The sequence below is a fragment of the Chinchilla lanigera genome, unplaced genomic scaffold, assembly GCF_000276665.1.
Source record: "Chinchilla lanigera isolate Chin_1 unplaced genomic scaffold, ChiLan1.0 scaffold00014, whole genome shotgun sequence".
NCBI classification, from domain to species: domain Eukaryota; kingdom Metazoa; phylum Chordata; class Mammalia; order Rodentia; family Chinchillidae; genus Chinchilla; species Chinchilla lanigera.
This window is the reverse complement of record NW_004955415.1, coordinates 23,739,823-23,757,683: the sequence shown is the minus strand read 5'-3', so window position 1 is coordinate 23,757,683 and position 17,861 is coordinate 23,739,823. Positions and strand designations below refer to the sequence as shown.

The following is a 17,861-nucleotide window of genomic DNA, read 5'->3' as shown; positions in this document are numbered from 1 at the left end:
AGTATCAATATTGTACAGGTCTATGAATATGAGATACCTGGAAAATACAAATTAACAGAGACAGAAAATAAAATATAGGCCACCAGGGTCTCAGGAGAAAGGAATGAGGAAGTATTTATAGTAGGTATAAAGTTTCAGTATAAAATAGCCCAAAATTCAAGAAATGGTTAGTGGTGATGATTGTACAACATGGTGAATACATTTAATGCTAGTGGATTATATCCTTAAAAATGGTAAAGTGCTAAATTTTATGTTATGTATATTATACCACAATAAAAATGTTGATTTCCTAATGATGATATTATTCTATAGTTGTGCAATATGTTACTATCAGAGGAAACTGGAGAGTAAATGTTATACATGATTTCCCGGTATTATAATTTACAACAGCATGTGAACCTATCCTTATCTCACAATAAAAAGTTTTTTAATATGCTTTGCTTCTGCAAATTCTAAATTTTATTCTATATACATTTTAAAAACTGAAAGAGTTAATTTAAACTAGGAGGTATGATAGACATTGTGAAATGAGAGGAAAACACTCAAGGGTAAAGGGCAACTGGGATGTGGGAAAAGAGAAGGGAAAGAAGGAGAAATGGTGTATGTATGTATATACAGATTAGTTAACATAGTTGTTCTACTGTCTTCTATTTCTTTGCTGAAAGAAACTGTCAATGAGTCCTTGATTGATCAGTTTTGCATGTCTTTATCTGTTTTCATGAGAAACCACTTTGAAGATATCAATATGTGATACAAGCATTGTTAATTTCCTACCACTTTGTTTGTAACTCTGTATTGTCTGTACTGTTCTTTTGCTATTTTGTAAAAAGATTGTCTGTCTGTTAATGCTTTCCTCCTTTTATTTTTAAAATAAAAAAATAAAATAAAATAAAAACTGTAAGCCACAACAGAATATTTGGGATTTCAATGAAGCTCACTTTTAAAAAATGATAATATAGGAATCTAACACTATGGAAATAAAAGGGCTCAAAAAAAAAAAAAAGAAAGAAAGAAAGAAAGAAAGGGACTCTATGAGAAGAAATAGAAAATTTCTAGAGAAACATTTGGCATTATATCTTCAAGGCTTTTAAAACTCAAAATACCACAGGACCAAATAATTCCACATTTAGATATTGACCTTAAGAAAATTATAGTAGATAAGATACAAGAATGTGCAGGCTGGACTTGGTGATACAAGCTGGAAGTGGTGGCACATGCCTGTTATCTTAACATCTGGAATCACAGATTTGAGCCCATCACAACTCAGCTGCATAGTAACTATCTCAAAATTAAAAATATAAAAAAAAAAGGACTGTACTGTGAAGGTCTGAAGTACAGTCAAAAAAGAAAAAAAAAGAGAAAAAGAAAAGACTGTATTACAACATTATTTCTAAAAGCAGAATTTGGTGTGACAAAAGAGACCAATAATTATAATTAGCTATGCAAATTGTAAACTATCTGTATGACATAAAACTTTTCAGTACAAAATTAATTTTTGGAAGAACATATAATAACACAAAAAATGCTCCTTTTATATAGATTCAATGGAATAAAATAGAGAAAAACACATGTACAATTCTAAATGAAAAAGAATATGTATTCAGCACTATATAACTAGTTTTTCTTGAGATATTGATTGTATGTATTCTTTTAAATTGTTTAAATTTTTCTGTAGTTTCAAGTTCATACAGAGAACATAGCTTCTTCTATAAGTAAAAATACAAATATTTTTAAAATCTTCTAAAATAAGGATAGATCCCAGCACTCAGGAGGCTGAGGCAGGAGGATTGTTGTGAGTTTGAGGCCAGCCTGGGCTACAAAGACAGCTCAAGGTCAGCCTGAACTGTATAGTGAGCCCCTGTCTCAAAAAGACAAAAAAAAAAAAAAACAGAAAAACAAAATAAAATAAGGATAGGTCAGTATCCACATACCGACTTTGAGGAGAAACAGTTAGACCAGATTAAAAAAAAAACATGAAATATTTCCCTAAAAACTACATGTTTGAGACCTACTTTTACTATTAGCTACATGCAGTTCAGATGTATTAAAATATTTTGTTTTTAAAAATAAATCCAGTAATTTGAAGAATCTTGATCCAATGTTAGAAGAGCCATAATAAATATAATCAAAAATATATAAAGGTTCCAGAAGTTGAAAATTGAAGACATCTAGTAATAACAAAATCAAGAGCCCCCAAAACCTATAAGTCCCAAATCTAACTATATATACGATGACATCTTCCATTAGAAGTGGGAAATAGTTTTCCAGGATAAGAACATCAAGGTAGGTGAGGAAGGAAGAGATGGGGAGGGAGTGAGCAAAGGAGGGTTCAAATAAGTGGTGAGGGGCTGGGGATTTAGCTCAGCGGCAAAAGCGCCTGCTTGGCAAGCGCAAGGTCGTGAGTTCGGTTCCTGGTACCGGAGAAAAAAAAAAACCCAAAAAAAAAAAAAAAAACAAATAAGTGGTGAGTCCAAATGCAGCTGGGCTTCACAGCATCTTCGGGTGTGGAACATTATACCATGCTTTAGTGCAATAAAGACTTCAAAGCTCCTGTCTGGGAGAATTCCAGTTGCTTTCCTAAGTAAAAACAGGTTACCACTGTTAGAGCACTCTCAGAGAAAGTTATTTACTGAGTATGATGAGCTGCATTCAAAGAAGTATATAAAGTTTGTCAACTATTTGTGGAACTACTAAATTCTGAACAACATTTTGCCTGGCAATGAACCGAATAACAATGTTGTATTTATTCACTTAATAGTTTTGAAAACAACTTTCCCCAAAGATCCCTTCAACTGTAAATTAAGGGAGTTGAACTAAATGGCCCTCAAAGACATTTTTAACAGGACAATGCTAAGACCTCAGTCAAATACACAAATAGTTACAAAACATGCTGAAATTGACCCATCTTTAACTCAAATCTTCTCTAGGTGGAATGAGAACAGTAGACTGGATCTCAGAGCAAAGGTTTATGTTAAAAATCTTAGCTTTTGCCAATGGTTCATTTCAGAATAATGTTTATGCTATGAATTAACAATACTATTTTTGCTTAATGTGGGACCAACACTTATCTCTTTATTCTAGGTTGAAGGAAAAAATATATTTCCTGCTTAAGTACATCACCCCAAAAGATAAAAATTCAGCAACACAAAATATAATTTAAGGAAAATATATGAATATTTTGAGAGAAAGGCTTAATTTCCAGTTTGCTTACAGTTAAGAGGCTGAGCCAAGGTTTAGCTGACAGGAAAAAACTACCTTTCAAAATTGCAAACTCCTGATTTATAATGGAAAAGGTATAAGAACACTAACTGGAGGGTGCTAATATAATTTCAGTCATACCTCACACGTATCATTTTTCTCAAGGACTGTAAAATGTAACCATACAATATATTTTTTAAACAGTCTAAGATTTTTTTTAGAACCTATGAACCCTGGTCTTTACTATGATGGACAAGTCCTCAAGGAGGATTCCAAACAGAACTAAGGCAGCATTCCAACTCAAGTTAAATACAGGTCAAGTTCAGTCAAAAACTCCATCTTCTTTCTGTACTGTGAAAAACACACACAGGCTCAGACTATCAGGTTTTCCATAAAAATATCGTCTAACATCCTATACTAAAATGCTCAGATTTTTTTTTTATGGAAAAGAACACATATTCAAACACAGAGCTCTCTCAGGTAGCCATCTCTCCTAAATCTAACCATTGAAAAATTAGTGCGTGTATGGAAATGATGCAAAGAAACACTGGTTAAAGAAAACATGAAACCTCCAGTCTCCATTTTGATTTTAGAATATGTTACCAAGTAAGGAGTGACTGCTATCATTTTTTGCCTGGCTTATGGGAAATGAGATAATAAATCTATTTGATTTCCTTTAAAATATTTCATGCTCTTATTGCATCTAAACTTAGGGTAATTTTCAATGCTACCTATCTTCTCAGATTCTTAGATATGTAGTCATTTATTTTTGCACTGAATCAATATAGAATGCTTGCTTAAAAGCAATTTATTACAATATAAAATGCAAACTTTTAATGCTATAAGCTCTAACAAGGAACTCAAAGGAGAAATAAGAGGGAAAATAAAACAAGTCTAGAATCTAGAAAGAAAAAAAAGAAGTCATAAGACCTACTTACCTATTTTTCTATGAGGAACACACACACACACATACACACACACGAGTGATAGGGAGAGAGAGAGGGAGAGAGAATATGTGTGCACATGTTCAAATAATAAAAAATCAAAGTTCAGGTTGCTGAAAATTCTGAAGCCAAACTAAAAAGTGACTGGGGTGCCTTTGGGACTGAATGCAGCCATCCGCCCTGGAGAAAGCCTGTCTACCAGAGCCATGGCCAAGGCAATCAGCCTCCCTTGCCCCTGGACCCTCAGCACCACCAAAGGCAGGCTGGTGCAAGCTGAACGCTGCCAAAAGGCTACTCTAGCATAGCCTAAAATTGCCAAGTTAGCCTCTACACCATCCTCAGAACTGATCTTGTACTTATTACCTAGCACAGAATGGCACTCAGTGTCTGTGGAAAGAGGAAGAAAAAGAAACAGATGAATGGAAGGAAAGGCTCAGACAACAGTATACTTCCTATAACCTTAAAATACAGGTTTTACATGACTCAGTTTTCTGTTTACAGGAAGTCTCGTTTTCATGTACTTGAAAATCAAATCATGATTTCTTCCCTCATTGTCATAAGAATCTTAAAGAATAAGCAAATAAATAACATACATATTAATAAATTTGCAACATATTGTGCACTTGTGAATGCACTGTTGATTACATGTAATTAAAATGCATACATATTTCAGCTTGTAAAAGCTTTTTTAAAATATTTGGAGTGAAGAAGCGGCTGCAGCGCCCAACCGAGGAGGCAGGGACCGAGACTGAGGCTGCCGGGTGGGCACTATGGCCCGGATCACCACCATCGAGGCGGTGAAGCGCGCAAGATCCAGGTTCTTCAGCAGCAGGCCGATGACGCAGAGGAGAGGGCCGAACGCCTCCAGCGGGCAGTGGAGGGAGAAAGGCGGGCTCGGGAACAGGCTGAGGCCTCCTTGAACTGTAGGATCCAGCTGGTTGAAGAGGAGCTGGACCGTGCACAGGAGCGCCTGGCCACTGCCCTGCAAAAGCCAGAGGAAGCTGAGAAAGCTGCCGATGAGAGTGAGGGAGGTATGCAGGTTATTGAAAGCCGGGCCCTAAAAGATGAAGAAAAGATGGAACTCCAGGAGATCCAACTAAAGAAGCTAAACACACGGCAGAAGAGGCAGATAGGAAGTATGAAGAGGTGGCTCATAAGCTGGTGATTATTGAAGGAGATTTGGAAAGCACAGAGGAAGGGGCTGAGCGGGCAGAGTCCCGCTGCCAGGAGATGGATGAGCAGATCAGACTGATGGACCAGAACCTGAAGAGTCTGAGTGCTGCAGAAGAAAAGTACTCCCAAAAAGAAGATAAATGTGAGGAAGAGATAAAGATTCTTACTGATAAACTCAAGGAGAGGGAGACCCACACGGAGTTTGCTGAGAGATCAGTAGCCAAATCGGAAAAGACAATTGATGACTTGGAAGATAAGCTGGAATGCACCAAAGAGGAGCACCTCTGTACACAAAGGATGCTGGACCAGACTCTGCTTGACCTGAACGAGAAGCATAACTCCCCAGTCCCACCCTGCCGCTGCGCCTCCCTTTGACCCCACACCGCCTGAGGTCAGCCTGCCGGAAGCTGACCTCAAAACTGAGGGATGATCTTTAACTGGAAGGCTGATTTCTCCTTTCTAAGTCCCCTCCCCACCCCCCACCCCCTTGTCTTTTTCATCAAACTGTCTCTGCCTCTTCCCAGAGATTCCAGGTGGGCTAGAGGCCAACTGCCTTTGGGAACAACATTTAAGAGAATGTGAGCGCAATGTAAAGTGTCTTTAAAAGCATGTTGTGATGTACACATTTGTAATAACTTTCTGTTGTAGCAACCATTTCTAAAACACTCCGAGTAATTTCACAGCTCTGAAACAGCATTCTAATTCCCTTCTCACTTTGGAAGGTAACTTTTCAGCCTAATGCACAGTGCTCTCTCCATAGAGGAGGAAAAGAAGTATGGGACCTGCCTTAGGGAGAGCAAAGGGAGTCCAGGGAAAGACTCACTGTGGCAAACCTTACAGCTCTGTACCAAGCACCAGCCAAACCAGAAAGGTGATCCCAGGAGGAGTTAGCCACAAGCAAAAACCATGCTGCTCAGGTTTTGAGTTTCAAGGTATCTTCGGACAACTTTATTTTTATTTGTTACTTTTCTCATCAGAAGTGAGCAAAATAAGATGATGGTGAGACCTCTCTGAGACTTTCTCTGCTTTTTTTTGGTGATGCTGGGGATTGAACCTAGGGAAGGACTCACGCATGTTAGGCGAGAGCTCTACCACTGAGCCACATCCCCAGCCCTGAGACCAAATTTTTGTCCCACTTCTGCCCCTTTCCCAGATGCTCACTTAATGGATCATATGTCCCTCACTTCTCTCCTGCCTCTTTGAAAGGAAAGGCAAATGATGTTTTTGCCACTGATTCAACCATATGAAATTCATCTCACCCTTTTCTGGGTCTGAAGCTGCTGTCTCTAAAAGTACCATCTCATTGTGCTTTGTATCAGTCAGTGCTGGAGAAATCTTGTATAGCCTATGCACAAAACTTTTTAAATTTTATATTATTTTGAAATATTGCTTCTTTAGGGTTGGAGTGCATGGCTACCCCATTTGGCTGTAAAGAGTTCTCTCCAGTCTGTGGGCTGACAGGGTGCTGATCTTTTGAAGTTTTTTTCCCCACCCAACCCCCACTTTTAGTGAGGTTTCTATGAAATCTGTTAGGTGTACATCCTGCAGTTAGTTGGCTTAAAATGTATGCTCCTTTGTAGTGCTCTCTGACATCAGTCAGGAAAAAGAAGAACCAGTAGTGCAACTGTTTTGATACTGAATATTGACAAGTGTCTTTTTGAAATAAAGAACTAGTCTCTTTTTTAAAAAATAAAATAAAATATTTGGAGTAAGTCATCAATTTGCAACACAGGAAAAACAAGCCTGGTTCAATTATATATTAATAGAACTTCGTTATAAAAGCTAAAATGTACAGGACAACAGAAAGTTAAACTACAACAATCTAAAGAGCCCAACACCTTGAATCAGAGAAAAGAAAGCAAGTAAGCAACAGATAGGAACTATGGAGTTCCAGCTGGCCTTTGAGTACTTTTATCATGTAATTAGACTATCTTATTACTCGCCTAAGAATACCAGGAAAGGAAAGACCATGTGCCTTACACCTGTTGCAGAAACTTCAATTTGTACTTTCTTCCCTGGGTCACCGCTTATCAGTTTAATCACCACAATTATTTGCTCTTTGGGCACTGCTTCAGTTTCCTGCATAGATATCTGTTAAACAGTTCAACAGACACTGTTTCCCTCTGAATGTAAATGTGCTCTGCATATCAGGGCTTCAGTTCAGCCAGTTTCTCTCTCCTCTGAGTCTGGGAAATTTTACAAACAAGTAGTGTCAATAATTGGATGAGTTCCAAGTGAAAATCGGGGGAGTGGCTGATTTACAAAGCAGCATTTTCCTCAGAAAATCCAAACTGTATGAACACCCCAGCACGGTGTTGGTGGCCACACAATTGGCAAGGCTGCTGTTTTAAAGGAGGTGTAAATAACCATAAGGAGACTATCAGGGTAAGTTAGAAATTACACTCAACTAAAAAATTTAAAAGGTTAAGTTGATAAAAATAAAAACTGGCAGTAACAAGACTTCTACCATTTTACAATATCTAAGCAGTACTCAATAGGTCAGTGCTTTGTGTCATAATCCAGAATAAAAATGTTTGCATACCATGATTTAAAAACTCTCCATAATAATATTTCCTTTGTGTTTTTTATTAAATACATACTGTGTTAAACATAATATTAGGTACTAGAGAAAAAATTAAGTTCTTTCCTTCATGAAACGTATGCTCCCTAGTAAAGAGAGATGGGTAATAAACTGTTGAAATACACACACACACAACACACACACACACACACACATTCATACAGTATTTGGTCCACTGTATAATATATACATGGTGATAAATGCACCACAAAGAAAGCAGGTGAAGGAGGAAGTAGGCTCAGATCAGGACTGTTTTTTAGGATGTTCAGGTAAGGCCTTATTGATAATGTGCTATCTAAGCAGAGGCCAAAAGGAGGTGCAAATCACCATGTTCTAAAGAGGAACAGACTTAGAGGTTCAGTGACAACAGCTCACTTGGTTTGTTTTGAAAACTTATTACTGTACTTCTCACTTATTATGTCTCAGACTGTGTGCTAAGAACTGCAAACACATCTTGTTTAATCTTCATGACAGCCCTCTGATGTAGGAATTATCATCCCCATCTTACAGATGAGCAGACTGAAAATTAAGAAACTGTCCAAGGGTCACAGAGCTGGCAGCTGTGTTTTGGATCCTCCGCAAGCTTTGCCTTCACTTTTATCCTTACGCCTCCCTCTCCCACTGTTACTGGCATGAATGTGAGTTGTGGACTCCAGAATTCAACCTTGTCATCTGATGTCTGCAACTGTACCTAGCAGTTGAGAATGGCTAAGATCTCAAACTCTTCTGTGGCTTCTAAGAATCATTGTCACAGGAAATCCACCCTTCTTAGGTGACTGGAATCGAGAGTATGAAGAGCTGCTTCCATTAAGGCTAACATGACATCAAATGAAAGGTTTTGTAAGCCTGTCTTGGAAGCAGGACAACATCAAGATTAAAAACTGGCTCCAGAAGGGCTTGCACGGAATTAGAATTCCTGGAGAGCCCAGGGTCACAGCTGAGACAGAGGTCCTCACGATGGCATGTTTGATTAAGGCCTAGATAGCACTCGTGTCATCCTTCACTGGACTAACTAAATAGAAGGGCAGGCTGAGAAACTGCAATCTTAGAGGATGGATGCAATTTGAGCTTAGAAAGAAGACAGAATTCTTCATAGAAAGAAAACCACTCTTCTGTTTCAGAAAATGTACTTTAATGAGACTTTCAGTTATGCTAAGGTAGGATGCTGGGGACAGTTTTGAAAAACAGAGATTTAAAAAATGTTGTATATAATAAAATAACAGAATTACAACTTCTTATTTTATGCACATGGAGTCAGTTTGAGTCTTTTAAGTTTGTGAGAAAGTAAAGCTGTCAAATTATGCATACTCTGGTCTATGTTAGTTGTACTCCCTAATGTTGTGTAGTATTCAGCCTACACGCCGTACAGAGAGGCTCTGGTAAGAAGGAGATTGAACGCAAAAGACAAATAAGGTCAGAAAATAAAGTGGGTCCTAAGAACCAACAGAAGTAGTGAGCAGTTTGGGAGTCTTGGCAATAGGAAGGAATGCCGAATCTCAGTGACTCTGATGCTGATTCTTACTGATTCTTTCATCTGATTCTTGCCACCTTTTCACCTTAGACTTTCAGGGAAGGTGTATCATATCCAACCTTGTCATGGGGGTAATGATGTGAGGAGTGAGGAAGTAGTCACATTACATTTGGGATTAATGAGCTCCATTGAGAACTGCAGCGTGTAGTACAAGTAAACCAAAGGAACTTCAGCTGGGAACAGAAATTTAGAGTACAAGCATGCAGGTTAATAACCACTTCCTAACCCTCATCCTTGATAAATCCTCAAGAATATGATGACTTCTTAGAGTAAAATATTAGCTCAAGTGCTTGGGAATCTTTGCTCATTTGAGATTAGAGGCTCTCGGTTTCTAGAGCAGGAACATAATATCTTTCTCTTGAATAAGAGTCCTGGCAATTCCCCAACGGAAGAATGCCAGCTATGCTGTCATCTGTAAACACTTTCAGATCAATATAGGCAAAGTTCTGGCTACCTCAACCTGTGCTGCCAAATGCCTAGTGATACTTTCCTGGAACAGATCTGTGAGGATGACCTCATATTAGGGGAAAAAAGGTCTTTAGTATTAAACAGGTTACATTTATGGGCAACTGGAATTCAGTATGGCTAAGGAATGGGGTTAGTCCATTCCTACTCCATTCCACTATGGCCATCTGAGAAAGAGCAGTTTAGGCATTCCACCAACTTGGGCAGAGGGGGAAAATGCAGTGGGAAGTAGACACAAACAGATGAAATATGAGTTCTGCCTGTGGAATAACTGATTTCTAGTGCTATGTTCCTACTGATGTAGAATACAGTGCAACATAGAACAGGTTGTGATCTCTAGCTCTGCAGTCAGGTAGAGCTGGATTTGAATCCCTTCTTTGATATTTACTTGACCTAAATGAATATAAGTAAATTACTTAAAGTCTTGGGGTCTCAGCTATCTCACTTGTAATATGAGAATAGTGACGAAACCTTTAACTTTGGGTTTTATAGGGAAAAAATGAGATTCTGCAATAAAATTAACCACAATACTTGGAATTTAGTAAAAATTTATCAAACATTAAGAAGTATAGTTGTGAGGACACCATCACAGAGGTGAAAGCCAGAAGCCTGGTAATGGTGAACTGCACAGGCTTTCTCTACTGGGTGATCCAACAGTTATTCTCTACAAACATGGAAGGCCTACCACTTGCTTGGTATGGCACTAGTGGTTAGGAAAACAAAATCCAAAACAAACCCTTGAGGGCTGGAATAAACCCAGGTTAAGACAGTATAATGCAAAGCAAGATTTGGTCAGAGGGCAAACATTCAAATTTCAGGCTAGGTTGCCACAGGACTAAGCATGCGACATGGTAAAGACCTGCAGCAAGAGTGAAGGCTGTGTACATAATGGTTTAGCCAACACAGAGAGTATGGGACATCCAGGGTTGTTTTGACAGATCAATGCCTGACAAACACCTAGACCATAAGCAGCGTAAAGATGAGCTCATTCTTAGGGGCTTAATGTGAGGCAAATAATAACTTTTCCTTTGGAATTAACCACCTTTCTCTTTAAAGTAAAATCTTACCTAACCTGAAATAACCAGTGCACCTTAAGTAAGTCCACACAGAAATTAAGACCTTACTCAGTAGCTGTCTAATGTTAGGCCAAAGGCTAATAGCCAATACAGAAGGCTGAATTCTTAGTGGGCTTAACTCATTTGGCTTCCCCTTAGGTTCTCCCAGGTCCTATATCTCTTTGGACAGAAACTGAGACCCTGGCAGTCAACCTCAACAACAATGTGGCGTAGCTAGATGATTGTCCAGATGAACAAACCATTATCATTAGATATTAAAGACACGTGGAAAGCTTCAATTTCCAGATACTCTCAAAGAGGAATTAGTGGATAAAGGAAATCAGACTCCCAAAGGATCTCCCACACTGACACCCAAACGGAGTTTGTGTAGTGGGCTGCAGGACCTTCATTCTCTTACCTATCTGCACAAATCTGCTGTCAGAGATAACTGTGGAGCTAACAACAGCTTGGAGCATAGCTCTGTGGTAGTATGTGTTTAGTGTATAAGAGGGCCTAGGTTCAATTCCCAGCACCAAAAACTAAAAGTAAAAATTTTTAAAAAGAGGGTAGTAACCTTTGATTGTATTTCTGTACTTTACATATAAGGCTGACAAATAACTCCAAACACTGGACATTAATGACTACAAAAGATGTAGGAAACAGCATAGGACACAAAATTTACTGAGATATATATATATATGAGTGATGCAGACTACCAAGTGTACATATATTTCACGAGTGTATTAACTCTCATTCACTAGTCACATAAAGAAGGCACTACACTACTCTCCTAATCTTATAGATGAAATAGTGAGGCACAAAGAAATTATGTAACACTAAAGTGACAAGCTGTAAGTGCCAGTGGTAGGATTTGAACCCATGGACTGGTTTCAGAACTATTCTTTCCACCACTATTGCCATTTACCTAAACAATACAGTAAGCTGTAGCAATGCATGCCTTTTCTAAAGTGAAGCATCCCTATGCCCTGGCCCAGCCCTGAATTTAGTTGTATAGAAATGTGAAGAAGGAGCAAATGTTTTCTTACAATTAAAAATAAAAATATTCTATAACCTGAGTAAATGAAGAAGCTCATAAGGCTCAATTATTGTGAATCATATTTTGCCTAAATAAAGCCAAGCAAGTTTTAAATTACATTTCCAGATTATTAAACCCAGCTAAGACATCGGCAGTTTCAGTAAATGCAGTCACCTCATTTCTTCCTGGTGAAATCTCCAAAACATTATGAATTTGCTTCATTTTGAGAGCATCCTTAACAACGATTTCCACAGGAATTCGATTTTACCGAGAACGGCTTTTTAGCCTATTAAAATGACACATTGAAACATAATCTTGGACAATATGACAAAGTTGTTGACTGCTGGGAATCAGTGTTAGCAGTCAGACCACAGTGAGCTGTAATCAAAGACAGCTCATTTTAAAAAAGAAGATCATAAAGCTGCCGGTGAAACCAGAAAACAGAGTCACTATGAGCTACAGGGGTGGCACAAAGTGAGACTATCTCGTAAGGGGAGGAGAGCCGAGGTAGCACATAATACCTGCCAAACAAATGAATACAGATTCACAGACGAAACCCTGAAAGACAAAACAAGATCAGAGCCAAAGAGAGCAGGGCCAGAAAGAGTTTAAACAAAAATAAAACCCACATCTGATAGTAACGGTACTGGCACTGTGTTACCATGTGTTTTCACGACCACTAGATCCTGACTAAAGGACTGGTGAAAATGACAGTGGCTGCAAAGACTCTCTGTAGTGCAGAGGACCCACGTATTGAGAACCCACATATTCAACAACTTCACAATGAAACCCCATTCTGCGAAATGTTCTTTGTTGTGTGCTGCAGCACACAAAATTGAACAAGCTAGAGCTCTTCCCACAAAGAAACGAAAAGGAATTTAGGAACAAAGTCATCAGAACTTTCTCTTTGCTCCCGCAGTGTCAATGATTAAAACATGATGCACTAAACTATTTACTGAGTGACTGCAGAGATCATGCCAAAGGTGGCAGGTTTGAGGCAATTAACTGTAAAAATATTTACAAAGTTTTAACTATGTGCAAGACAAGGACTAACAAGGCTGGGTACAAATGATAGCCAAAGAATGCCTTCCCATCCTTGAAGAATGTAGTATCTATTTAGAATGCAGTATCTATTTGAAAAGATAAGGATGAGATAGCTAACCATACAATGGTAAAGAAGAAAATTTGCAAGTGTTCAAAGAAGGAGAATAAATACCTCCATCAAACAGTTTTGGTGTATACACAGCTTAAATGATAGTGACACAATGTAGAGTTGTTCTGGTTCTAAAAATCATTTACCACGCTGACATCAGTCTTTCCACTGAGTTCTTATTCTCTACCCAAATCTCCATCTTGATTTACTAACAAGAACATAAAATCAGAATACATCTAAGCCAGAACTGAAGCCTTTTTTTTTTTCCATACGAAAGAGTAACATTTACATAACTTAACTATATGTATATTGCAGAAGCAAATCTATAGAATTTTACTGCTACCCTTAATGCAAATAAAAGCTTAACTCAGAAGGAGTAAACATCTTTTATCCATTGCTGGGGTTCTTGCTATGAGATTTGTCAGAGATCAGCAAATTGTTTGATAAATAACTTCAAGTGATTCAATGAAAGAAACCATCTTCTAAAATTTCTTTCCTGACTCAATATAAACATTCTCACTTCTCTCAGTTAAAATCAACCCATGACAATCCACACTAATGATTATAATGATTCAAATTATTACTGTTTTGACAAATTCTCGTTTTCATTAGATAAAATCAGCAAGTAAAATTCTACATTAATTATTCAACTTATTTTGGATTTTTGACCTTTAGTCAGTGAATTGGAACCATGGTGCTATGAAATACCTGGATTTATTAGATTCTTCACAATTATCACTACTTTCCATAATAAATATCTGCAGCTTATAATTAGCTTTCATTTCAAAAAACTATATAACTCTACACAGAATATTACAAATAAAAAATCTGAGACTAAACCTAATCATTGGTCCAAGTGTAAACTTGTAAGCAGGTACATAAATCAGTAACATTGACTGTCTGAAAGACCCACAAAGTCCCAGCCTTCTGACTGGTTAGGTGTTCCAACAAGAAGCTTGCATGGAATACCCAAATGAATAAGATTCAAATTCAAGTCCCTCTCCCAGGAGTATTCACCTCACCTTCCAGTGAGCTCAAGTGGCAGAATGTCCTGAAGGGCTGAACCCAGGAAAGGATGAATTCTTTCAACTGCTGGATACGCTAGATTCTTAAACCCTCTTCATCTCAGAGTGGAGATTTCTGTACTCTATTTGTAATCAATCCACAGTTTTTGAATCTACTTAACTAAAGAAAAAATCATTTCTAACATCCATTGACAAACTTTTCTTGATAGTCAAAGATAAAGATTATTGAAAGCCTATGGACGAATAATGCTTCTTTAAAATGATTTCCTGACATTAAGATAATGTCAACTTAACTATTATTCACAAATAAGCTATAAACCACTTCCTTTTTCCTTACATCCTGAAAATGACTCAGTGACATATCAACATCAGTTTTCTGGGGGCCCAAAGACCAATAACTCAGTAAGCACTGTTTATGGGCACTTAGATGCAATAATCTTGATTTCCAATATTAGAACAAATGCCAAATTCTATATTTTCTCACCTTGGGAAAATTCCAGTACAAAAGAATTTCTTGCATATTCCAATACAAAATACAAATTTCCTTCTTAATGTCTTCTGTCTTTCTTAAAATAAAAATTTAAAGAGGAAATGATACCTTTGTAAACAAAATATATGTTCTCAATTCTGAAGTATTGATGAACACAAGCTATGCTGCCTACTAACATCATATAAATGTTTGTAAGCCTAAACATTCCCTTGTAACTTAATATGTCTTCCTACTGAAAGGTAGACTCTTCCTCTTTCTCAGATATGAAAACACAAAATATTCTAAATATTCTGATCAAATTTAATGCCTCAAAAACTAGAACTACTTTTTCTTTATGAAAAGGAATTTTGTTTTATTTTTGCATTTGTTTCATTTTTCTGTTTATGGATGGTAGTTGACTAAACCCTAAAGGAACACTAAGGAAAAGGATGTCATATTTCATAGTTGTTAGGGCAGTACCTAGGGGCTATCTTTAAGGTACTCTATTAAACATTTTCTGAGATTATCCTTTGTAGCAAACATATTTGTAGCAAACACACTTCTCCTCTGATGGGAAATTTTCTTCTCAGTTTTACTACCACTCTTACAAAATGCTCAGTCTAAGAGAACCCACACTAGAACACTTAGAGTACTGCATTTACAAAAATCAGGACAAGGAAACAAGCATGAGCAGCAAATGAGTAGAATAAATATCATTCTCGCTGGGTGTAGTGGTGCACACCTATAATCCCAGCACTCAGGAGGCTAAGGCAGGAGGATCATTGTGAGTTTGAGGCTAGCCTGGGCTACAAAGTGAGCTTGAGGCCAGCCTGAACTGCATAGTGAGACCCTGTCTCAAAAAAATAAATAAATAAATAAATATCATTCTCTTGGGTACATTTTATTCCCAAACACTGCCTATGTCATATTGTCAATGCTATTGAAAACGGCATGGACTAGAATCAGAATTCAACCATTTTAGAAAACCATACTAACACATGAAATTTATTGCTCTTCTGAATTCATAATTTTTAATTCTGGGTGACAAATTAAGGCCAGAAAACAATGAACATGAGACACATACACATGCACACATACACTTAGATTCCAACTATATCTATTCGATGCAAGGGAAACAGCAAATATGTGCTCTGTGTTATGAAAATATTTCTATATCAGACATTTGAAAAGAATATACAAGACTTGTAGTACATCAGAAAATCTCTGGTCTGTTGGCAAGCTGCCTATTCAGAGAAGGTAACAGCTGGTGGATGGCACTTCAATTTGAGAATCCAAAGCAGGAAACAACAGAATCGATGCACCCTATCCATACATGATGAGTATCATGGTGTAGCAAAAGGTGAACTCAAACAAAATTATAACTCAGTTTGCAACTAAGAAGAAGGAACTAAAATATATGAGAGAAAACTCCAGTTTGAATTGAAAAAAGGATGCACAAGTCAACAGAACAACCATGAGATGTCTCCCAGCAATGACACCCATCATTATTGACAGGTGGGAATTTATAAGGAAAAAGAAATAACATACTGAATGTTTTACTTAAATTGAATCAATCCAGATATTAAACATAGTCATTGGATGGATAGCTGTCTCAAAAAGGACACTATAGACAAGAAGAAATAAATGTGACCCTTGGATTTTATAATTCTTATTAGCTTAAATGAAAAAAATTCTAGTATGATTCAATTTATTTATTATAAAATTATGACTGTAATACATGCAAACTGAAAAATTCTAGGAAGACAAGAACAACATAAAGTAAAAATTCCCCTCTCCCTTTTCTCCCTCTTCTATTTTCAATTTACTTTATTTCACCTGGCAAAATATTATCATAATTTGACACATCAAAGGATATAGATATATAGTGTGTTATTTTTAAAAAATAACTGGTGTGTGATTTATGGATATTAGGATTATGATCATACTTTTTTAAATCACAAACTATGCTGCAATAAATGTCCTACAGAGTACTTTATGATATTCTTCACAGGTAGGCTATATTCTGCTAGAGTTGAGTTTCCCTCTTCCCAAGAAGTCATTCTCTTTATGCTTCCTTGACTTTAAGACTCATTTTTGTACTCCCAGCCTAGTTCTAATATACCAGACACACAGACACGCAGACACACACCAATTTTAGATTCACAAATGAAAGTCAATTAACATATATTTAAACTATATTTATTACAATTTAATTTTTGATAGAATCTATAAGAAGGAGAAAATCAAACATGAAGAAAGACATAGACAGGGCAAAGATGAGGGGCTGGGGATTTAGCTCAGTGGCACAGTGCCTGCCTGGCAAGCTCAAGGTCGTGAGTTTGGTTCCCGGTACCTGAAAAAAAAAAAAGAAAGAAAGGGCACAGATGAGAAAATTAGTAAAGAAGGATATTAAAAGAGGGGCTGGGGATTTAGCTCAGTGGCACAGTGCCTGCCTGGCAAGCGCAAGGTCATGAGTTCGATTCCTGGTACCAGAAGAAAAACAAACAAACAAACAACAAAAAAAAAGAATCTATAGTTATATTCTATGTGTTCAAGAAAACAGAAAAAGTGAGCATGTTAAAACAGTATATTTAAAAATTTAAACTTCTAGAATTTAGAAATACAATATATGAGATTTAAAATATAATATGTAGAATTAATAGCCAATTAGAAAATACAAAAAAAAAAAAAAATAGTGCATTTAAGGACCAGGAATATAGCTCAGTGACACAAGCACCTGCCTAGCAAGTGCAAGGTCCTGAGTTCAACTCCAAGTACCAACAAAAAGAAAAGAGAAGAATATAGTGTATTTGAAAACACAGAAACAAGAGCTACTCAAAATGAAAATGGAAAGGGACCTAAAAAATTAAAAGAATAGACAATTATTTGAATAGTAATTTAATTGCTGTACATCAAGGTAAAAGAAAAGCAGAAATAATATCTGGGAAAGCAGTGGAGAAACATTTTGGAAATTTATGCAAATTACACACCCAAGAACCAAAAAACAAAACCACAAGCACCATCAATATGAAGTACAGCAGAGTAAATTATAATTAAATGACTTAAAAACAATGATGAAGAGACTCTTACAAATAGCTCGAACAATTATATCATGTTGAGTAGCACAGGTATTATCAGTAACATAGTTCTTAAAGGGAAATGAAAATCACAGAGAGTGGAATAATACATGGAGAAAAAGCCTTGTCAACCTAAAATTCTATCCTCAGTGAA

At 37.0% G+C, this 17,861-nt stretch overlaps 1 protein-coding gene and 1 pseudogene across 3 annotated transcripts in view; one reads left to right on the top strand and one right to left on the bottom strand.

Annotated features, from left to right (window-relative positions):
• Macrod2 (MACRO domain containing 2) overlaps positions 1-17,861 on the bottom strand; it is a 1,840,776-nt gene that overhangs the window by 1,481,501 nt on the left and 341,414 nt on the right. The window lies entirely within an intron of this gene.
• Positions 4,913-5,690, top strand: LOC102022385 (annotated as a pseudogene).